We start from the raw sequence: 24,983 nt of genomic DNA, 5'->3' as shown, positions 1-24,983 counted from the left end.
AACAACACATTTGACTGAATTTATGCAAAAGGAAGTTTGACAGATTCTGAACATCTGGTATAAGGAGACTGCTGATGTACTCAGTAACTCTGGAAAACTAGGACATTATTAGTTACAGAATTGCTTATTGATTGGAAATATTTATTGACTAGAAATAATTTGTATGCTCAAGAAGTCGATTGCTATGAAATTTGGTGGCACAAGGAAAGATGAGTTAGAAAGCAGAACTATAAAAGTTGCCCAAATAAGATGCTGAGTCAGAATTGGAGAAAGTTGTGGATTATTAGTTGAAGTTTTGGGTTTCCTGTGGCTGAATGTAAATCTCCACAAGAATACTGGTGTTAGAGACACCCTTTGAGATGAGGAGAAAGGAGAATTTGCCTCAGAACATGGGCAGGTTATGGTCTCCCCTGAGGTGTGCTCTTTGGTGTCCTAGTTAGGTGGACCTGGGCTGGTGAAGTTAACTGGGCTTTCAGTCCTCAGATAGGGGGAATTGTGGGAGGAACATTGACATATTGACTTGATTGGCTATTGGGAGTTGCCTTTCATAAGAATCATGATTTTGTACTGGAACAGAATTTAAAGATCATTGCTACTTAGAGAAAAATTTAGATCAACTGAAGAATGAATGCAGAGGCAGTGAAGAAATCTCAGTTCCTTGGTGATTCCATAGGGTTGTAGCCATCCTACTACATCAACATTTTAGGTGCCATTTGTTTCAAAAATGAAGTTATAGGTAGATCTCATTGAGAGTTAATAAATGCCAACTTCTGAATTGTTTCCTTTTGGTGGTAGTTCATGCTGGTTTTTTGTCCTGTAATAGATGAGGGGATAGTGACTTGTTGAAATACACTGGGTTTCTGCTGTCTTTGGACAAAGGGCAGGTCTTATCTGCCTCTGTTGTCTTGAGAGTGAGACCCCTGCTTCATCTGATTAGACAACACTCTTTGTTTTTTTTTTTTTTTTTTTTTTTTTGTCTTTTCGAGATAGGGTTTTCCTATGTAGTTCAGGCTGGTCTTGAACTCACTTTGTAGCCCAGGCTGGCCTTGAACTGGCAGTGATCCTCCTGAGTGCTGGGATTACAGGTGTGCCCTACCGCGCCTGGCTAGACGGCATTCTTTGATCCCCCTTTACACTGGATTTCTCATCCTTGCTTCATTACATTTTTGGATGGATTCAGCAGCTATGCATTTGGCATCTATCATAGGCTTAGGATTTTGCTGCTAAGATAGTACCTGGTTTCTGTTTTAAATTCAGAGTATATTGTGGTTATCAGAAGTACACAGGCCCTTAAATAACTGGGCTTAAGTTCTGGCTCGTACAATTTTCTAGCTATGTGATCCTGGTATTATTTAACATCTCTTCCTTAGCTGCCTTACCTGTGAAATGAATATTCAGTGTCAGTTGTTAATAACACAGTGCCTAGTATGGAGTAATACGTGTATTAATAGTATTATTGATACTGGTCTTCTCTTTAATAGTAGGAGAAATATAGAAACAGCTTTAAGGTGCAGTGAATGGTCTAAAGGAGAAAAATGGACTATTATGGGTCCCAGAGAAGCATTGGTGTCTAACTGGCTGCTCTGGGTAAATACAGGGTGTTATGGCTTATGTCTAGATGTTCCCCCAGAGCCTTACGTGGTCATAGGTGGGGCTTTTTCAGAGGTGGCTGGATCTAGAATATGTGTTGCTGGAATTAGAGTGTGTGATTATTAAATTAGTCCACTGGGTGTTAGTGCTATAAGAGTGGATAATCTACATAGAATATAAAGGGACAGAGAAAGAAGCTGCGTGTTGCTTGTAGCTTGGTGCTTGCTGCCTTCTGCCTGTCATGAACTGTTTCTCTGTGATGCCCCTCTGCCATGCCACTGTGCCTTGGAGCCAGCCTACTATGGACTGAAACCTCTACAAACTATGAGCTGAATAAACTTTTCCTCCTTCTACTTTGAGTGTCAGGTATTTTGTCTCAGAAACAAGAAAAGTAACTGAGACACAGGGTGATGGTAATTTTGGTCAGGCAAAGTTTTGGAGTATTTAAATGCAAGTTTTTTTTTCAAGTTAGAATTGTGTTATAGACGTTTTATTTCACATATAAACAAACATACATATGTAACCTAACCCTTTCTTTGGCTAGACTAGAGAGTGTAAATTTGACATTTTGGAATTTGCTTTCTAAAATATCTTTAAGATCTCTTTCTGGCACTCTGCATTATAAAGATCACTCTTGTGTTACATAGAATCATATTTTTTTCAGTATGCTGTGGATAATGACCTGTCTTGAAGTATTAATATATGCTAGCAGATGATTCTTTTTGATTTTGCATTTAATTTCTTTACAAATTCCACATCAGATACTTCTACTGAGACATCTATAAACTTTTATCGTAAAGGGCCACTTAGTAAATATTTTGGGCTTTACAAGCTGAGCGGTCCAGCAACTTCTCAGCTTTGTATGTGCAAGCAGCCCGTAGCCAGTGCCTAAACAAAGAAGGTGAAGGTGTCCGGTTTCCTATAGAACTTTAGTACAAAAACAGGTGGTGGGCTGTGTTGTTTTGCCCATGGACCATTGTTTGCCACTGCCTATTCTATTTTTATTTTAAGTTTTAATGAGATCATATATTTAAAGAGTATATCTTGTAGTGTGTACAGATATTATTAAAAATTAAAACTATAGGTGTGTACCCATTAACTAGCTTCAGAAATAGAATGTCATTATTACCTTTGGTTCCCTGTGTTTCCTGTCTGATCCCTTTCTCTTTCTGAGCTTCTCATAGCATTTTATTGCTTTTATAGTGTTGCCATCTGTGAATGTATCCTTATATAATGTAACTTAATTTTTGCATATCATTAAACTATATACATTTAAACATTTTCTGGCACTGTTCCTTTTCAACATTGTTTTCATGAGCCAGAATGTTTGAGTGCTTAATTATGTCTTAGGGCTTAGGCATTGTTCTAGCACTGGGTATATTAGCAGTGAGCAAAGCAGACAAGTTCTTGGCCTCATAGAGCATACATTTTAGTGGTAGAAAGTTAACATTTAGGTAAAAGGAATAGAAACCTTATGGTGATAAGAGCGGTAGCATGTGGCACAGGTTCTCTGAAAAGTAAAGCAAGGGACATAAATGGGACTGTCTGCAATTTGAAACACAGCATCCAGGGTAGGCCTTACTGAAAGGGGCCCTTTCACAAGGGAAGAGGGTCCAGCCTGAAGCCATGGGCATCTGACATTTTAGGCAGAGGGTCCAGCATGATGAACAAGGTGCCAAATAGGGGATGTGGCTGCTGTGATTTGGGGATAGTAGGAGGCCAGTATAGCTGGAGGCAAGAGCTGAGGCAGTCTTCTAAGATTCTTTTTCCTTTGAGTGAGGTGGGAAGTCAGATAGTGTTTTGAGCACAGATGTGACATGATCTGGTTTTTAAAAGGTCCCCCTGAAGCTATGTTAAGAATAGCCTTCCCAGTGTGCTGCTAGAAGGAAGCTAGAGGCCAGGGCAGTGATCCAGAAGAGCAGTCATTGCAGCTTGGACCAAAGAGGAACAGGGGTGGTAGTGAGAATTGGTTGGATTCTGGATCCTCCTTAAAAGGAGGGTGTACAGGCTTTGCTGGCAGATTGGATGTGGGTGTGAGAGAGAAGTGAAAGAAGATAGCAAGGATTTTTTGCTTTACAGCAAGAGTAGCCATTAAGACTAGAAGGAGAAGGGGTGGAAGTCAGATCAGGAGTTGGGTTTAGATGTGTCCAGTTTGTGAAGTTTTTAGAGACCAGACTGGCAATGCATAGGACCAAGGCATGTGGAATACAAGGGAGAGGTCTGGGCTGCCGATAGCAGTGTGCTTCTTCTGTGTTTAGATAGCACTGCAGAATCATGAGGCTGAGCAAGGGCACTGAAGGAGGGAGGGCCAGGGGAGCAGTCCCTCTCTCAGATTGCAGAACCAGGTGAGGGTGGTGGCTGTGAAGCCAAGGGAACATGTTGCTGTGGAGGGGGGCACAGGAACCTGTGCCACATGCTACTGCTATGAGGCTGGGTGTGATGAGGCCTGGGATTTGTCTGTTGCGGCAGGGAAGTCATGGATGACCTTGATGAACAGTTCCCACATAGTTTGAGGAAGCCTGAAAGGATGGGAGAAAAGAACCCATTTGGGTTCATAGAGAATGCTTTGTTGTGTGGATTTGCTAGAGATGAGGGGAGATTTGGGACTCAGCTTTTGCTGAGGTGGGAGAAACCACAGTATTTTTGTAATGTTGGTGGGAAATGATTCTCTAGAGAAGGAGCAATTTCATTTGATGGAGCAAGAGAGGCTATACTTGCCAGAGCCTCCATCTAGGGAAGGGACAGGGAGTTGGCTCAGCGCCCATGTGGAGAGTGACATCCATAGGCACCTCCTTCGTGATAGATAGGAGAGAGCAGATGAGGAGAAATGGGCTATAGGGGCATGTGGGCATTTTCTTTGGCCCTAGAAATCCCCTCCATCTTTTTTTCTTAGAGTGAAGTTCTCAGCACCCAGAGAACCAGGGAGAGTTGGGGGATTATGAGGAGAGAGTTGAAAGGATGAAATTTCTTTGGGAAAATAAGAATGTGAGTGGTTTTAGCAACATAGTATGGCCTACTGGAGGGGAATATCCTGAGTTGAAATGGAAACAGCAATCCTTCAGTTGTTTGCTGAAGCTTGGTGGGCAGTGCTTCATTTAACTAGAGTTGTGGTTTTCCAAGAAAGAATGGCAAAGCAACAGAGGGCCAGGAAGTGATTATAATGGTGGAAAATGGCATTAAAGCTGGGAAGGGAAGAAGGAAAGACATTTAGATAATATAGAGAGGTTTGTCCATGTTCAGATGTGCAGCTGTAGTTTATTCCTTTTCTCTGCTGTGTTATATTTTGAACCAAGTGTGTCTCATTTTTTTCATCTTCCCATTATTGGAGAATAATGATGGTAAGAAAGAAGGCTGCTTTCAACAATTGCAAAAACATCTCTCCAAGGTATAGACTTTGGAGAGAATTGCTGGGTAGTGAGACGCGTATGGCTCTTAACTTTAGGAGATGATACAGATTGTTTCCAAAGTGGTTCTACTGGTTTACCCTACTACCAGTGTTGCTGTTCTACAGCCTTGGCAGCTATTGGGATTGTGAGACTTTCGTTTTTAAATTACTGAACATTGCACTTAGGACCTTGAATGTGGTAGGCAAGTGCTCTACTTCTGATCTACTTCAGAAGTAGTTCTTCTTCTTTTTTTTTTTTTTTTTTTGACTACTGAACTGCATTATAAGCCCCTTTTAAAATTTTTTATTTTGAGACAGGGTCTTGCTGTGTATCCAGGGTGGCCTTGAATTTGGGATACTCCTCCCTCAGCTTTTCAAGTATCTGGGACTGTGGGTATGCATCAGCATGCCTGACTCAGGTTTTTTAAAGAACAACTTTGAATTATAGTTCACGTGCCATACAGTTCACTTATTTAAAGTGTAAAATTTAATGGGTTTCAGTATATTTGCAGAATTGTATAATCGTCACCACAATCTAATTGTAGAAAATTTTCATCATTCCATAAAGAAACTTTGTACCCATTTGCATAGACACTTCATAAATAGAACCATAGAATAGTGTTATGTGACTTTTACTTATGTAATTTTTTTAAGGTTTACCGATGTTTTCATGTGCATCTTCATTCTAAAAAATTGCCAGTGACGTTCTGTAAAAGATGGAGGGGATTTCTAGGGCCAAATGTACCACATTTTATTTATTTATTCATTACTTGATGGACATTTGTGCTGTTTTCATCTTTTTACTGTCATGAATAATACTTCTGTGAACATTTCTGTGTAAGACTTCGGGTAGACATGTTTTATTTTTCTTGGTATATACTTAAGGGCGCAGTTGGGTAATGCAATAACTCTGTTTAGCATTTTGAAGAACTGCTAAAGTATTTTCCACAGTGGCTGTATATAACATTCTTGATAATACTACATTAGTGTTCCAATTTCTCCATGTTCTCATCCGCACTTATTTTCTGTTCTTTTTTGTTTTCTTTGTGTAACCATACTACAGCCTTGTTAACAGTGTTAATAGTGTTAATACTGTTAACAAATATTTTGTTGTAATTTTGATGTATGTTTACCTGATGACTAATGTTGAGCATCTTTTAAATATGTTATTGGCTATTTGCCTATCAGACTGTAATTATCCTTTTAATAGTTTATTGACTATATGTAATCTTCTTTGGAGAAAAGGTATTCAAATCCTTTGTCCATTTTTATTACTTGTGCCCAGGTTTAATGCTGTTCTGATTATTAGTAAAGTTTAACATCTTTTTGTATTTTCCTTGGCCATTTGGATTTCTGCTTTTGTGAAATGTCAGTTTATCTTTTTTTACCTTACATTGGTTGGTTTTTCTTATTTGTAGGAATTTTTATATGTTCTGATTAATGCTCTTATCTGTGATGAATATCTTTTTCCAGTTTTTGACTTGTCTTTCTGCTGTATTTGTGAGCTCTAAACAAGTAGATGTTTATGGAAAGTGTAGAATGTAAGGACAAAAAAGGCTGTCAATTTTCGAACTCACGACCTTGCGCTTGCCAGGCAGGCGCTTTGCCGCTGAGCTAAATCCCCAGCCCCTGGGCTGTCAATTTTTAGACCTCATACAACCCATGTAGATGTTAAGGAAACTTTTTTTTTTTTTTTTGAGACAGGGTCTTGCTGTGTACTGCAGGCTGGCCTTGAACTCGCTTATGTAGCCCAGGCTGGCCTCGAATAGCGATCCTCCCACCTCAGCCTCCCAAGTGGTGGGATTACAGGCATGCGCCACCATACCTGGCCAGTTTTATGCTTTTTGTCCTTACAAATCTTGTACATCTTTCGTTAGATTTATTCCTTAGGTACATCATAGTTTCTGTTGCTATTGTAAGTGATGTTTTTAAAATAAAAAATTCTATTTGCTAGTTTTTTCTTTGTTTGTTTTTTGGTACAGGGAATTGAACTCAGGACCTAGCACTTGCCATTATTGGCTGGTAATGGAAATGCAGTCAGTTTTTATATATAGCTCTAACCTGTTGTAACTTCTCCAAATTAATAAATGGCCTGTGGGCTCTCTCCTGAGGATTTTTACGTAGGTAATAATCATCTCATCTTTAAACACCCAGTATTCCTTGTTTAATAACTGAGTCACAGTCCTAAGACAAGGTTGTTAAATGAATTGGTCACTAAATGAGGAATTGTATATAGTATGTACATTGCAGTATTCAGAACAAAGAAATGGTCAAAGGAAACTCTAGCTTCACGGCTTTGCTTTTATTTACGTGTAATGTACAATATAATCAACAAAAATGGCAGTCCTGTATAAGCCAAGTATACTGTACAGGGGCTGAGGATTTAGCTCAGTGGCAAAGCACCTTCCTGGCAAGCGCTAGGTTGTGAGTTCGATTCCTGGTACCGGAAGAAAAGACAGAAAGAAAAGGACAAAAAAAAGAAAACCAACAACAAAGTATACTGTACAAGAAAAGACGTTGAGGCTCTATAAACAGAACTGTGTAGAACAGAGGTGGGTTTTAAGTTCTATTGGCCAGTTGTAGGCCCAAACAGTGCACCTTGGTTGTAAATCCAAATGTTCATTAAACAAGTAGGTTGTTCAAAGAGGAATATCTGTAATGACTATTATATTTGTAATCCTTTCATCGTAAAGGATCTTACTCTATTCTTACTGCACTGACTAGGACAATGATGGTGAACCTTTTAGAGCTTTCAGTGATACAAACAGCCCACTGTGGCACGTGTGCCATAGGTTTGCCACCACTGGCTTAGGACAGCCTTCCAGTGGCACATATACTTGGTAATTCTGGGTGTCATTTTCAGCAGTTTTCAGGGAAGTGCTTTTCTTTCACCATTAAATGTGTGGTACTTTTTTTTTTGACAAGTAAGGAAGAAGCCTAGTGTTGTGGTGCATGCCTATAATCTCAGGAGGCTGAGGCAGGCAGATCACTGCAATTTTGAGAACAGCCTGGGCTACATAGCAAGACCCTTTCTCAAAAAAACCAACAATAACAACAAAAATAAGGATGATAAAAATTAACTTACGACTTGCTTTTGGTGATTTACCCACTTGATAATGACTTACTTTTTTTTGTTTAATAAATCCTTTGTTTCTCAGTTTTGACATGCTTTATCTGTGTTTACTGGTTAGATTGTTCTGTAACTTTTTTTGTTTTGTAACTTTAACCTTGGTGAGTTTTACTGTAATTATTCTAGTTTAATAAAATGAACTATTGTTGTCCCCCTTTTTTTTGGTGGCGGGGGCAAGGTTTCACTCTTTAATTTTTAGGCCGGCCGTGAATGCACTTTGTAGCTGAGGCTGCCCTTAAATTCACGCGATCCTCTTGCCTCAGCCTCCCAAGTGTTGGGATTACAGGCATGCACAACCATACCCGGCTTTTGAAGCATTTTTATGGTGGCTGGTTTATGACAAATTTCTATCAGTATTCCATGTGTGTTTGTTTGTGAGTTTGTTTTGTCTTTTTGAGACAGGATCTCTGCTGTGCAGTTCATGCTGGCCTTGAGCTCACTTTGTAGCCCAGGCTGGCCCGAACTTAGAACAGTCCTCCTGCGTCAGCTTCCCGAGTGCTGGGATTACAGGCGTGCATCACCACGCCTGACTTTCCATGTGTGTTTAAAAGAATTTTTTTTTTAATTCTTGGTGACAGTTTTCTATGTCCAATAGCAATAATACATTCATTAACTGAATTTACATTCACGCTAATATTCTTAGTTAGTTTTATCTGTTTTTTCTATCAGTTATGGGGGTAGGAGTTTGTTAAAATACTTTGTATAATGGAGGAATAGTTAATTTCTGGTAGTTCTCAGTTTTTGCTTTGCATGTGTAAGTTTAGAATTTTAAATTGCTGGTAACTCCCACAGATTATCATTCTATATATTTTGTAAAGATACTGCATCAGTATGCCAAGTGAGTTTTAATAGTGTGCGCATGATGTACCTTTTTCTGACCCTTTACTTTCAAGCTTTTTGTGACTTCAATATTGCCAGTGAGCCTTTTGAAAGTGCATAGCTAGATTGGGGCTTATAAATTGACTCTAAATTGATGAGTTAATGTATTTCCATTATGATGAAAGAGTTGGTTTATTTCTACTTTCTTATCTTGCACCCTGTAACTTGGCTCATTTTTTTCTATTCTTTTTCTTTACTTTATTGTGGAAATTTTTCCCCCACAAAGAAATTATATACATTGTTGGTAATCTTAGACATTTCATATTTAATGTAGAGCTTAAAGCATCTTAGAATATTCTGACATACCTTCCCAATTTGTATTCTTATATTACCTAATTTTCATGTTGCTGATCTTCAGATCCCACATAAATAGGCATTTTTATATTGTCTTTCTTGAAAGATAGTCTTGCCTAATACCTCATTTTGGATTGATGATTGTTTTCCTTAAGCATTTGACAGCTCTTTCTACCTTTTTCTGTTGTTGCTATTGACGTCACCTAGAAGTTAGTTGTTGGCGGTTCTTCTGTAAATAATCCCTCACTTCTGTTTTCCTTTTTTAAGCCCCACATTCTTCAGTTTTACTAAGAATTATTTTTGTAAAGAATTATTTCTTAGGCTTCCTCTGTCTGAGGAATTGTAAATTTTCTCGGTGTAAAAAAATATTAGCCATAGTTACTTTGATGTCTCACTTGCTTTTTTTCAGTTACCACTTTCTTGTACTATTTATTTTTTATTTATTTATTTTTGTCTTTTTTGAGACAGGGTCTTGCTCTGCAGTTCAGGCTGGCCTTGAGCTCACTTTGTGGCCCAGACTGGTCTCGAACTCGCAAGGATCCTCCTGCCTCAGCCTCCCGAGTGCTGGGATTACAGGCATGCACCACCATGCCTGGCTCTTGTACTATTTAGAATGGTCTTGGACTTTCACTTCATCTTCCATGTTCCTTTAGTGGTATTTTCATGTGGATGTGGAGAGTGGTTCATTGGGCACTGAATCCAGGGCCTTTCTACTGAGCTGCATCCTCACCTTTTTGTTTTTTATTTCGAGGGATGCTGCTAAGTCCCAAAGTAACCCAGGCTGGGCTCAAACTTGTGATTCTCCTGCCTCAGTCTCCCAAGCAGCCAGGCTTCTAATCCAGGGTATTAAGGTATTTTGTGCTAAATTGCTCTTTAGCCAGGCTGGTGGATTGTTTAGTCTTTTATTTTAGGTTACTGGTGTTACATGCCAGTTTGGATTACTCCTTTGGAGTCTTGCTGATCAGATAGCAAGTACTAAATACATATTTTGAGTAAGTATCATTATTTGAATAACTTTAAAAATTATAATAGAGGATTTTCATTTTGTTAAGAGCTAGCATATCTGACCCCCTTCCCCCCAATATGGATTTTTCTAGTGTTGGTGAGGAATTTTTTTTTTCTACTCTTTTTTTATTTTATTTTATTTTATTTTTTGAGACAGGGTGTCACTGTATAGTTCAGGTTGGCCTTGAACTCACTGGGTAGCCCAGGCTGGCCTCAAACTCATGGCAATCCTTCTCCTGCCTCAGCCTCCCCAGTGCTGGGAGTACAGGTGTGTGCCACCATGTTTAGCCTTAGATTTTCTACTCTTTCGTATTAATTAACTCATTTTTATATCCAGAAATAGGAAAGATTTCAAAGATAACTCTTGTTTTGAAATGGGATCTTTTGATTGATGGAAAATGTCAGTGTGATCTTTATGTGACTCTATCGTGTAAAGAACACCAGAAACGATCTAGAAAAAGAATATGAAGCAAAATAGGTTACGGACCAAATCTATCTTGAAAGGAAAGAGTAGAGTTTAACATTTCCTAAGGGAGAGAAGAGCCTGTTTAGAAATTATTTCTTTACCATAAAAGTCTTACCTTAAGTGGGGTGTGGTAGAATGCTTTCCCAGAATGTATGAGGCCCTAGGTTTGATCCCCAATACTGTGAAAAGCAAGAAAGAAAAAAAGCTGGCCATGGTGGTGCACATTCTGAGGCTTAGGCAAAAGAATTGTGAATTGGGAAGAAACTGTTCAAAAGAAAAGACAGGCTGGGGGTGGTGGCGCAAGTCTGTAATCCCAGCACTCTGGAGGTTGAGGCAGGAGGATCATTGCAAGTTTGAGGCCTGCCTAGGCTACAAAGTGAGTTCAAGATCAGCCTGAACTGTATATGGAGAACCTGTCTCAAAAAGACCAAAAAAAAGGACAGACTGTGATGGGGAAGGGGGGAGGAAGAAAGGAAAAAATGAAAAAATATGTGTATACACAAGATAGTTTAGGTAGTTGCATAGCTAGTTTCTCTTAGTTCATTAAAAAGCAAGTTCTGTGCTAATATGGTATAGACAAGATATCTGCCTGTCTATTCTAGTCTGAATAACTGCTATGAGGACAATACACAGCGTATCAACTATTACAACTGTCCTACTAACCTTCTGTGAAACTTGGTCTCATTATTATGTTTATCTTTCTTTTCTCTCCTAAAAAAAGAAGGTCACCAGTTGGAGTCGAGTTTGGACAGCTCACAAGACTTTGTCTCAAAAAGATGGGGAGTGCAGGCTGGGATGTAGCACAACGCAAAGGGCCTGGGATCCCTACTACCAACCCCTATCTTTTTAAAAAATTTTTAAAAATTTTTTTGTTTTTTTACTTTGACTAACAAATTCAAAAGAGAGAATTTTGTAGCTCAGTGGCACAGAGCCTTCCTGGCAAGCACAAGGTCCTGAGTTCAATTCCTTGTGCCAAAATAAAAGAAAAAAAAGAAGAGAGGGAATCAGGAGCAATAGTACACTGAGGGACCTAAAGGCATATAGACTGAGGATAGTATTGTCATTTTGTGACACTGTGCAGACCCTGTGTGTTTAGCTGCTGCCTGACTTCAGCCATACCCCTCCTTGAGGAAGGCAAGGATAGGGGTGGGCATTGTTGCCGGCAGGAACAGTGCTGTGATTCCAGAAGCACAGTTAACAGCTGCATTGTATCCTATCTTAGATATTTCCATTGAGGACCAAGAGTTTGAAATCCATAAGAAATGCTTGTTTTCATTAACTTGAAAAAGCAAAGCTTTGATAGTCTTCCAGGGTGATGAGAAAAGGATGAGAAAGGATGTAGGGGACATAGATTAGAGAGAGATCTGGTTTAGCAGAATTGCTGTGAGACTTAAAACAATATTGGACGTTCTCATGCCTATCCCCAGAAAACGTTGAGTGACAGTTCCTGCTATTATATTGTCAGGACTAGTTTTCCAAACTTGGTATCAGTTACTACTTAAGTGTTTCATGGTTACTGTGAACCTTCAGGCTTCCCATGATCAAGTACTAACCTTTTGGACAGGGATAAACGTCTCTTCTCCATTTTAGTTGTGTGTGCTACTGAGTTGTCACTTGTACTTGTTTTTTTTTTAAAAAAATTATTTTAAAGAGAAAAATAAAATTTCAAAATAAGATAATAGAGTAACCATGATTAATACATTGCATATTGTTATCTTTAAGTTAGTTACTCAGACTACAAGATACAGGCATTTAATTGTCGAGACAATATTAGCACAAAACTTTCTTTTCAATGAATTAAGAGAAATTAGTAGTATACCCATCTTAACTACCTTGTATGTGTGTGTGTATGTGTATATATAGATATAGATATTTTTTGCTTTTCTTTCTTTTCTGCTTTCCCCATCCCAGTTTCTCTTCTTTTGAGCAGTTTCTTCCCTTTTCACAATACCTGTTTTACATTTTGGATCTTACGTACTCTTTCAGCTTCTCACACTAGGGAGACAATACGATGTTTACACATGTGAGTCTGATTTATTTCACTTATGAGTATGGTCTTGAGTTGCATCCATTTACCTATAAAAGTCTCCAGTTTATCCTTATTTATAGTTGTGTAGTACTCCATGGTATAAAAAGACCACATCTTTTTTATCCATTCCTCAGTTGATGGGTATTTGGGTTGTTTCCAAGGTCTAGCTGTTACAAATTGAGCTGCTATAAGCATGGGTGCACATATTATCGCTGTGGTACAATGTTTTTAATTTTCTGGGAAGATAGCAGGGGAATAGCTGGGTCAAATGGGACCTTTAATCCTAGGTTTTTGAGGAATCTGCACACTGATTTCCACAGGGGTTGCACCAATCTGCACTCCCACCAACAGTGAAGAAGGGTTTCTTTTTCCCCATAGCTTCTCTAGCATTTGTTACTGGTTAATTTCTTGATAATAGCCATGCTTTCCGGGGTGAGACGGGATCTCAGAGTTGTTTTAATTTGTATTTCTCAAATGACCAGTGATGTTGAACATTTTTTCAAATATTTATTTGTTGTTTGTATTTCTTCATCTGAGAAGTGTGTATGCATCTCAGATGCCCATTTTTGGATTGTGTTTGATTCTTTGTGTGTGTTAATTTTAACTCTTTATTCCACCAAGATGAGTGTGGGACCTTCATCCTTTTTTAATTGTTTGTTTTATTCCTTTTTAAAACAAATTTTGCATCCTCATTTTATTTATTTATTATTTTTTGGTTTTGGTTTTTCTCAGGTACCGGGAACCGAACTCACGACCTTGCGCTTGCCAGGCAGGCGCTTTTGCCGCTGAGCTAAATCCCCAGCCCCCTGCATCCTCATTTTAAAAGATGAAGCAGCAGTAGCCCAGTGTAGTGTCATATCCCTGTAATCCCAGTTCTCTGGAGGCTGAGGCAGGAGAATCACTGAGTTTGAGGCCAGCCTGGGCTACATAGTGAGTTCAAGGCCAGCCTGAACCCTGTCTCAAAAAGCAAAGCAAAGCGAAAGGAAGCAGAGGAGCAGCCTGAGGAAGGGAGACAATCTAGCATAGTAAAGAGAAAGGGTTCTTTAAAACTGAATTGAAACATCTCACCTTTCTTGGCTCCAGTTTCTTCATACGTAAAATAGAAATAATAATTCAGTTCACCTCTTCTCAAAAAAAAAATGTATCAGGTAATTTGAAATCGTGACTTTTTTGTTTGTTTTTCCAGGTGCTGTAAAGTAGAAATAATAAGCTGTGACAGGTTTGGTAGAAAGACCAACCTTAGTTAATGAATAATAGCTTATGGGCTCTTTCTGGCTTTGACTTTGAAATCTTAAATAGAATTGTGGAATATTGTGAATTTTAAAATTTCACTGCCACCTTTCTGTTTGGGCTAGCCAGTTTTAGCTTTTAAAAAATTATTTGTGATAATTTTATTTTGGAGCAAAAATTGTAGAGAAGGCCAAAATCCCTTCTGATCACCTTCTCCGAGTCCCGTTTTGTATTTGGCTTTCACTAGTTTTGTATTGGCCTTCTTGATTTCTTTCTGTTTACTTGCATATTTATGTGTGCTTCTGTAGAAAAAATATAGTGGTGAATATGTGTGTTTCATAAAAATAGCACTGCAGTATTGTATAATTTTTTTCTTATTCTTTTTCCCAGACTCTCATACTATAGATAGATAAATAGATAGGTCTACCTCTTTTTTAATTGCTACATACTGAGGGTTTACATTATAGCTTTTCCCCATATCAGTAGGAATTTTTTCTTTCAGTTCAATTTTTTTCTCTTGGTTATCACAATTTAATTTTAATTTGGTATAATAAAGTGCTTTGTTTTAGAATATTGTTTAGTGCATAAGTAAGTAAAATACTAAGTTACAAGCTGGGTTCTTTTGCTTTCTGTCTTTGCATATAAAATATAACTAGGGGGCTGGGGATTTAGCTCAGCGGCAAAAGCGCCTGCCTCGCAAGCGCAAGGTCGTGAGTTCGGTTCCCGGTACCGGAGAAAAACCAAAAAAACCAAAAAAACAAAAAAAAAAAAAAAATAAATAAAATATAACTAAACAGTGGAAAGAAAATTTTTTGGCAGCGGGTACTGAGAATCAAACTCAGGACCTCATGCTTGCCAGGCAGGAACTGCGCCACAGAGCTAAATATCTGGCCCTGATGAGAAGAAAACTTTGAAGGCATTTTATCTCTCTCCTATTGAAATAAGATATGACATCAATTTTAAGTACTGCTGCAAATGACCAATTTAGCAAATTGTGGTAAAACATACAGAAACTTTTTATGGTAGTACTAGGGGTTGAACTCAGAGCCTTAACACTGAGCTATATCCTCATCACTTTATTTTTTGTTTTAAGGTCTCAAAACTGAATTGCCCGGTTTGGGCTCAGACTTGTTATCTTGCCTTAGTGTCCCAGAATACTGGGATTAGAGGTGTGTGCCACCATGCCTGGCTACATATTAACCATTTTCAAAGAAAACTATCTCATTGAGCAGTTTTAGGTTCATAGCAGAATTAAGGAAAAGTACAGAATTACGTTGTACCTTTTGTCCCCACACATACAACCTTCCCTGCTAGCAAGCAATGTGAGAATGATGCATTTGCATTGAAATCTTAGGGTCACTCTTGCTATTGTTGGTCCCGTGAGTTTTTAGAAATGTTATGAAATGTATCCACTATTGTATCTTACAGAGTAGTTACATGGCCTTAGAATTCCTGTGTCCCACCTATTCATTCTGCCCTCCCCTAAGTCTTTGCCAGCCACTGATCTTTGAACTGTCCCTGTAGTTTGTCTTTTCTAGAATGCCATGTAGTTGGAATCATACAGTATGTATCTTTTAGATTGTCTTCTTTCACTTAATAATACGCACTTAAAATTTCTTTCATGTCTTTTCATGGCTTGATAGTTCCTTTCTTTTTAGCACTAGTAATATCCATTATCTGGATGTACCAAAATTTATTCATTTTCCTACTGAAAGATACTGTGGTTACTTGCAGGTTTTGACCATTGTGGATACAAATGCTATAAATATCTCCACAGGTTTCCAAAGTGGCACATTACTGTCAGTATGTATATGGTGGTGTGATTTGGATTTTGATCCTTTTAATGAAAGTGTAGTGGCATCTTACTGTTTTAATTTGCAGTTTCCTAATGATGTTGAGCGTGTTTTCATATGCTTACTTACACCTGTGTATCTTGCTTAGGTGTTTTGACTATGTCTGTCCCTGTCTCTCTCTTTGTGTCTGTCTCTCTGACCAGCTTCCCATGCCTTCCCCGCCCCTTGCAGGGAATCTGACACCACTGAGCTGCATTCCCAGCTCCTCTATCCTTAGTTTTCTTAGCGTTTTTATTGTAAATGTTGATTGGATTTTGTCATATGATTTCTGTGCATCTGTTGACATAGGAGATCAGGCATGCTCAGGGTGGTATGCCATAGACTCTGCATCTACTGATACAGTTATGTGACTCTTCTCTAGCCTGTTGGTGTGGTGGATTCCCTCAATTGGTTTTCAGATGTTAAACTAACCTCCTCCTCTCTCAGCCTCTCAGAGTGTTGGGGTTACAACGATGAGCCAGCATACCCAGTTGTTCCGTTTAAGTCTGTATTATAGTCCATTGTATTTATATATATTGCATCTTGCCTAGCCATTCATTCATCCTTCAGTGGATACTACATTGTCTTTATCTTTTTGGCTGTTGTGATAATGCTACTATGAACATGGATGTACACATATCCCTGCTTTCCATTTTTTTGAGTATATACCTAAAATGGCTGGATCATATAATCCACCTCCACAGAAGGAATGTAAATGTGTACTGCAAACATGTAGTAAAAAATAAAAGGACTTCCTCTTTTGTTTTTATTTCTGTTCTTTATCATTGTTCTTCTGTTGTACGTGTTTTATACTCCTTCCACTCTTGTCTTTGAGAACCATACTTAAAACAAGGCTTCCACAACAAATTTTATACAAATTTACTATAATAATTAGATTGGTGAATTTCTTAGTTTCTTTAATTATATATGGAGTCATAAGCAGTAAATAAGATATACTCAGCAAATAGTTGAGTGCCTAGGAATTGCCAGGCATGATAATATTTGAGAACTGCTTGACACATACTAGGTCCTCTTTAGATAGTAGGTGCTGTTATGATAGCTCCACATGTGACATAAGGTATACTTTTAACAGTTTGGTAGAGAACAGCATGGTGGAAGAAGAGTGGCATTTCTGAATTCTGGATTAGCGAGTGCCTAACTGATATCTGGGTCAGTTACTGTTATTTGTAAAAAATGATACAATTTGCCATGTGGGATTGTGGTGAGGTTCAAATTAAAATGTGTGAATACTTTTGGTAAAGTACAGATGTTAAATCCTTTAAAAAAATCTTAGCATCTTCCTTTTTTGTTGTTCCTTTTCATTTTTCTGAGACAGGGTCTTGCTATGTAGCCCATGGTGGCCTTGAACTTACTGTGTCACCCAGACTGTCCTTGAACTTTCAGTGATCTTATTGCCTCATCTGAGAGTGTAGAGATCACAGGCGCGTGACACTTTAAAATTTTTTGCTACCTTTTTAGCAACTTCATTGAGCTATAATTTGCATATCAGAGTTCACCTGCTTAAAGCAGTTTGTTTTTTAGTACATTAATGGAATTTAACTGTCATATGTCACTTAGAACATTTTCATTACTTGAAAAAGAAACGTAATGCCCTTTAGTATTCCGCACTTCTCTCCCATCTTCTTAGTTCTAAGCAACCACTAATATACTTTTTTTTATAGATTTGCCTAGTCTGAGTATTTGTGACAAGCTTATTAACTTTAGCTTTGTTTTCAAGGTTCATTTGTATTGTAGCATGTATCAGTATTTTCTTTTGCCAAGTAATGTCCATTGTGTGGAGATACTGCTGTCTGTTTATTTATTTATCAGTTTATGGATAGTTGAGTGGTTTTAATTTTTGACGTTTATGAATATTGTTGCTGTGAACACTTGTATGCAAGTTTTTCTGTGGTCAGAATGTTTTTATTTCTTTATTTCATATATATATATATATATGTATATATATGAGTAGAATTGTTGGGACATATGGTAACTCTATGTTTAACCTTTTGAGAACCTGCCAGACTATCCTTAAAATGTTATTTTACATACTCATCAGCAGTGTGTGAGAATTCCTTTCTCTCCATATCTTTGCCAACACTTGTTACAGTATTTTGGGTCTTTTTTATTATGCTGGGTTTGAAGTGGTTTGATTTGCATTTCCCTGATGGAAATGGCTGAATTCTTTTCATATGTTTATTGACTATTTGTCTCTCTTTGGAGAAGTATCTGTTCAGATTATTGGACTACTTTTAAATTGGGTTGTGTTGTTATTGGGAGTTTCTTATAATACTGTTTTCTTCTAAGAGTTTTGACATTTTTAATGACTTTCTTTGGGTAGATAAAAGAACATTATAAGACAGTCATTGTTGGATATTACGGTATCATGTATTTGTGGACAAACTGGGTTTTTTTTCCTGTGGTGTTCCCCTCAGTGTCCTGTGTCCTCTATATTAGGACTTTTTCTCTTTTTCTATTATGAACTCTGATTGTTACTTAACTTTATGCTCAGCATAAGCACCTTAGGATAAATTCAGAGAAGTAAAATAATTGGGTCAAAAAATGTATAGCAATGAACACCTTTTGATATCCATAACCAGAAGTTATCTGATTTATAATTTTACTTTGACCTGCATTTCCAGCTAGTTTCATATTAAATTTTGAAACTTCTTTTTTAATTTAAGGGAGGAAATTTGAACATACACAAACATGGAGCAGTATGATAACATTTAATTACCCAGTTCAAATAATATAACCAGGGTCAATCTTGTGCCTACTTATTCTCATTCCCCATTCTTCTCTTGTATTGTTACTTTTTAAGAATTCTGTGGAAATACAATGCAAATACAGAAAAATATGCATGTATACGTTTGTACAAATACATTTTCACAACCTGAAAAACACCGAAGTAGTTACCCCTTGTGTAACTAGGGGTAATTTCTAGTTATGCCTATCCCTCAAGGACAACCAGTATTTTGACATCTGATTAGTTTTGCCCAATTTTGTACTTTAAATAGAATCCTACAACATATACTCTTGGGTCTGATTTCTTTCTCTTGGCATTGTTTGTGAGGTTTTTCCATGTCATTACCTGTAGTTGTTGATTGTTCTTATTGCTATGTAATTTCATTGTATGAGATTATTCTCTTGTTGGTGGACATTGGCTAGATGGTTTTGAGTTATTACAAATAGTATGATTCAGAATAATCAAAATTTGTATAGTTTGGTGATCATGTGTATGCATTTCTATTGGTAATACACCTAAGAGTGAAATTGCTAGGTTATAGGGGTATGCATGTAGTTAGTGTTGAAAAACTGTCAGAATCTACAAAAGTGGTTGTACCAAGTTACACTTCGACCAGTATGTATGGAAAGTTCCTCTGCAGTATTTTATACTGTTTTAACATTTTATTCACATTGATAGCTATATAGTGATATTTTATGGCAATTTAAATCGGTGCTATTGAATTCAAGCACCTTTTCATACTTTTTGTTTGTTCTTTGTTTTTTTGAGACAGGATCTAACTATGTAATTTAGGCTGGCCTTGAATCTACTATGTAGTCCACGCAGATCTCAAACTTGTGATCCTCCTGCCTCAGTCTCCCGAATGGTAGGATTATAGGCATATGCAGTCATGCCTGGCATCTTTTCATACTTTATTGGTCATATGAGTACCCATTTTTTAGGAAGAATATACTTAACTCTTTTGCTGTTGCATTGTCTGTTTTATTGTATTAATGCTTTACTTATTGTTGCATAATAAATTATTCCGAACCTAGTGACTTGAATAGCAATAAACATTAATCATCTCACAGTTTTTTGTGGGTCAGGAACTTGGGAGTGGTTTGACAAGATGGTTTTGACTTTGGCATGATCATTCCTGTAAAGGCTTGGTGGAACTGGAGCTGCTTTCCATGGTAGCTCATTTACATGCCTGGCAAGTTAATTCTGGTTGTTAGTGGTAGGCCTCAAGTCCTTTTCTCACTTGGGTCTTTGGCAGAGAGATGCCTGAGTATCCTGATGTTAGTACGTGACAATACATGACTTCCCCTGAGATAGTGATTCAAGAGAAGGAGCACTGTAGAAGCTATCATTTTTATGACCTTGCTTTGGAAGTCACATGCCATCCAGTATTGCCATGTTTTGTTTGTAGAGGAGACCCACATACGAAAGGCCTACTTGACATCCAAGGAGAGGGGAATGGGCTCTTTTTTGAAAGGCGTGTCAGAGAATTTATGGACATACTTTAAGACACAGCACTTAGTAGGAGTCTTTATTTTAAATACAGATCTTTTGACAGATATATAGATACAGATATAGATATGGATAATATCTTTGCCTGTTCTGTGGGTTATTATCATGTCTTTTGAGGAAGGCAAGTTCTATTTTTTCCCTTATGGTCATCCCCTTGTCCGTATTGTTTTGAAGAAAATCTCTAAATAATTGTTTTTTCTTTTATAAATGTATTAGTATATATATTTTTAGCAATAACTTTGTAAAAATTTTTTAATTGTAGCAATTAAAAAACTATCACAACTTTTATTTATAGTGGTCTCAGATCATAGAATTTTCTGTAACTTTTTTATTTTAGCAAGTCAGGATCCAAATTTTTTTTATTGTGTAGGTTTCTCCATTTTTGCCCCTCACCCCACCCCACTATTTGTGGGAGACTTGGATTGTCCTGTAGTGTTCCCCAGTGTTTCATAACCTCTTTTTCTTGTACATTGGTAATTGAGTCTTGAACGTTTTAAAACTGTTCTGGATTCTTTGGTTAGGATCTTTCTTTCTTTGGAGGTAGACTGTGGAGCCAGTTGAAAAATTTTAAGGGCTTCTAGTCTAAACCATATTGGAATTTACCCAGATCTGAGTTCTTCTATGTTAAAGTGTCATACTGTTACCTTGCAGTGTTCTTTTTACATCATTGCTTGTCTGTATTTTTAAGGCCATATGACAACACATTTTCTATTCTCTGTGCGATGATAGTGCACTCATTAACTGAGCCTTGTCATTTTGAGTAGACCACATCCTTTCTGGTAATTTAAAGTGATGCAAGGCACAGTGACTGGGCTGGGGATTAAGCTCAGCGGCACACTGACCAGCAAGCACAAGGTGGTAAATTCAATTCCCGGTACCTGGGGGAAAAAAAGGCACAGTGACTGTGGGTCCAGATCTTTCTTCTTTCTTTCTTTTTTTTCTTTTCTTTTCTTTTCTTTTCTTTTCTTTTCTTTTCTTTTCTTTTTTCTTTTCTCTTCTTTTCTTTTCTTTTTTCTTTTCTTTCCTTCCTTCCTTCCTTCCTTCCTTCCTTCCTTCCTTCCTTTCTTTCCTTTCTTTCTTTTTTTTCTTTTCTTTCTTTCTGTCTGTCTGTCTCTCTCTCTCTCTGTGTGTGTCTCTGTCTCTGTCTCTGTCTCTCTCTGTCTCTCTCTCTCTCTCTCTTTTGAGACAGGCTGAGGCAGGAGAATCACTGAGTTGCTATACAGTTCAAACTGGCCTTGAGCTCATTTTGCAGCCCTGGCTGGCCTCGAACTCCCAGTGATCCTCCTGGTTCCGCCTCCTGAGTGCTGGGATTACAGGCATGTGCCACCACCTGGCATGAGTCCAACTCTTAATAACTAGATTTTAGTATTTGTGGTCTGTTTGTTTTCTCCTTGTACTGTCTACTAGCTTTTTTTCTCTTGTGGCTGTTCTTTGAGTTCTGATGACCGACAAGTATTTTAAGAGCTGATGACTCAAAATTCTGAAGTTCTTTTTTGGCCACTTTGAATTTGTAATCATCCTGTCTCTATCTGAACAGAAATGTTTGTGATGAAAAACTAATGACAGGGTGATTAACATGAACATAAAATACATTTCTTAAAATTATTATTCAACTTAAATAACAATTAAGTTTTTAGTGTTTTGTTTTTAAGCTATGTGTACATGGCACCAGTATTTGGCCAGTAATTTCATCAGCAAACATTTGGGTGTCTGTCCAGTATCAGATTTAGATAGAGCTTCTTATACTTTGGTCATAAAATATTTTAAGAAGATGAACATTCCTGCAGTGAAATGCCCTGACAAATATAATGCAAGCTACCTGTGTAACCCACATGAAAAAAGTTAAAAAGGGATAAAATTAATTTTAATTATATATTTTATTTAACCCAATACATAAAAACATTTCAGCCAGGTGTGGTGGTGCATGCCTGTAATTCCAGCACTCGGGAGGCTGAGGCAGAAGGATCATTGCAAGTTCGAGACTAGCCTGGGCTACAAAGTGAGGTTGAGGCCAGCCTGAACTGCATAGCAAGACCCTGTTTCAAAAAGACAAAACAAAAACAAAATAACTTCAACATGTAATTGATACAGATTAACAAGATAGTTTCACTTTTTTAAACCCTTAGTCTTTGAAATCTGCTGTGTGCTGGATTTTTATATTCATAGCACATCTCAGATCAAACAAGCCATGTTTAAGCGTTTAGAAGCCTTGTGTGGCTGCCATACTGGAAGGATGGAGTAATCAGAATTACTATCATTGTCTTCTGGGAAGTGCGGATTCTTACTGTGTAGTTCAGGCTAGCTTTGAACTCATGGTGTAGCTCAGGCTAGCCTCAAACTCATGGCGATCCTCCTGCCTCAGCCTCCCAAGTGCTGGGAGGTGTGTGCCACCATGCCAGTTACATCATTATTATTTCCATGAGTAGCAGTAGCAGGGGACTCTGACCAAGAACCGAAGTAGAAAATAGTTTAGAGCAAGAAAGAGATAAAGGAAAATGAATTAGAAAACTTTGTTCTCCAGGCAGTGACAGAAGATAGAGAGAAGGGAAATAAGAAGTAGAATTGATAAGATGTTAATAAATTGGTTTGGAGGACAAAGAGGAGCTGGGGCTAATCTTCAGTTTCTGTCTTTCACAACTGGGGTGTTCCCTTTACTGAGATGGACGGGGGGTGGTAGGATGGCCAACTTATGATGGCAAGTGAAAGCTCTGTTTTGGTGTCATTACAGTGTGCTTATGACACATTCAGGGGGAGATGTCTGACGTGCAGAGATGGTCTCATTGGTTTTATAAACTTGGACCATAACTGTTTATTGAGTTATTTTTAAAATCCATGAGAATAGCTTCATTTATGCAAATAAACTTGTTTTTACTCTCCCCAGGCTTTGTTTCAGTTGCTGAGGAAACATTGCAAATAAAATAAAGATAAATTTACTTACAGTGAATGTGGCCAACTTGGGCGAAGGTGATACGGAGTGTCCATAGCCTGAGCTTTGTAGAAAACTACATCATCAGTTAAGTAGGAGAAAGGAAAGATGGAAACCCCCTTCCCTCAGGGAAAGAGATTAGAAGTGGCCAAGGAGAACACGAGAGCATACACTATCAAAGAATACGAGGAGAACCTCTGATAAGGCGGGTCTATGGGTTGACTATTGAATGCTGCTGGGAGCAAGGTTAAAATGACTGAAGAGTTCCATTTAGATTTATCCCCATCTGGAGATCATTGGTGACTTGAAAAGAGCAGTTTGAGTTGAGTGGTACAGAGAGATACCAGACTGGAATGAGCTGAAGAGGGTATGCTATTACACAAAGGGCTCATTTTCTCATTTTTAAATAACCACTACAAATCATTGAGGAGAGACCAGCCCACTAGAAAAATGGACAAAGGATATAAACACTTGACAGAAAAGTGAAGTATAAATGGCTCTTAAACATACAATGCCCAGCCTCACTCATAAGAGAAAGGCAAACATGTTGTTGACAGGGGTGTGGGGAAACAGGCATTCATACGTTGCTGTTGGGAAGTGTGGTAGGCATGACCTCTATGGAGAGCTATTTAGCCATATGTACCTAATTAGAAATGTATTTTCTTTTACCCAGCATTTCCTCCTCTGGGAACTCCCACTTTGTAATAGCAAAGATTGAAAACTGAATGGTCATCAGTGGTGGCCTGAAGCCAACAGTAAAACAAAAAAGAATATATACCAGCTAGAACATAATTTCCAAGAAAGAATTTTTGAAGGCTTTTCTATTATGCTAGAAGTGAAGTTCTTCAAGAGTTTTTTTCTCTCATTTTAATTTTTTCCATATTTGAGATTTTATTGATTGTGTTGAGTATCAGTACAGACATTTCATTTTGTACAGAAATCTTAATATGTGTACCAGAAATGTAGAAAACCATGTAATTTTTTTTTTTTTACAGTTATTCCAGTGACTTTCTAGCTTCAAATTTGGTGGGAAATTTTCTGTAAGAGGGTTAAGTACCAGTATCTTCAAATGCTAATAAAGTGATACTTAAGTCCCACCAATTCACAATATCATATTGTATATACCTCATACTCAAAATGTCTTTCATGGCTTATTGACAAAATTAGGTAAACTGGACTACCATGACTAAAGGGTTTACAGAGTGCACACAGTTTTGACAGGGCAACAATCAGGAAGTAATTTTCTTTAAGAAACAGTTGTACTAAAACATGGGAACAACATGGGAATACAAGTCATTTAAAATACCCAACACATATTAAACACATGACTGTGATTCCTGATTACCATTTAGTATGCTTTATATTGCCCGATATAAAACTAACCCCCACCTATGGAATGTTAAGCTCACAATATCCCACTATTTTCTGGTTGTATCAAAAAATAAACCACCAAATGATTTCACCTCTAAAAAATCATTTACACTTAAAAAATTCTTTGAGATGGGATTCTCTCCTTTTAAAAAATGTTTCTAGAGCAACTAAAAACTTACATTTACAAAATAGTTGAATAAAATATTTCTTTGGATTGTACAAGAAGGGAGACAGGGACCACTGATAAGATGTAGTGTGTAATTAATCAGACTTGGCTTCTTCTCCTTCATCAGAGACTGCACTCTCTTTGTTTTTAAGTTTCTCCCTTTGCACAGGTGAATCTTACTTGGTTTCTTGATTAGCCACTTTGACCTGTTTTCCCTTTGTTCCCCTTTTCCCTTTTGCTGCACTTTTTTGTCTGAAGATTTATCCTTTCTCGCTGCCTTTTTTGGCTTTGTTTCCATTTTTGCAGGAGCAGGTTTAGACAGCCTTACCAGTCTTCTCTTGGGCTCCTCCTCCGCTGCCCCTTGAATGGAACTGACATTCCTCTCGGGCTTCTTGGCGGCCCGGGGACGGGGGCTGGGGGCTGGG

At 37.8% G+C, this 24,983-nt stretch overlaps 1 protein-coding gene and 1 pseudogene across 12 annotated transcripts in view; one reads left to right on the top strand and one right to left on the bottom strand.

Moving 5' to 3' along the window:
- Positions 1–24,983, top strand: part of Ppp6r3 (protein phosphatase 6, regulatory subunit 3) — a 140,738-nt gene that overhangs the window by 5,991 nt on the left and 109,764 nt on the right. The gene's annotated exons all lie outside the window — the stretch shown is intronic.
- LOC102018739 overlaps positions 24,654–24,983 on the bottom strand; it is a 3,415-nt pseudogene continuing 3,085 nt past the window's right edge.

This window comes from Chinchilla lanigera, unplaced genomic scaffold (assembly GCF_000276665.1).
Source record: "Chinchilla lanigera isolate Chin_1 unplaced genomic scaffold, ChiLan1.0 scaffold00021, whole genome shotgun sequence".
Lineage (NCBI taxonomy): Eukaryota > Metazoa > Chordata > Mammalia > Rodentia > Chinchillidae > Chinchilla > Chinchilla lanigera.
Note: the sequence above shows the minus strand (reverse complement) of the source record. Positions and strands in the feature narration are given on the sequence as shown.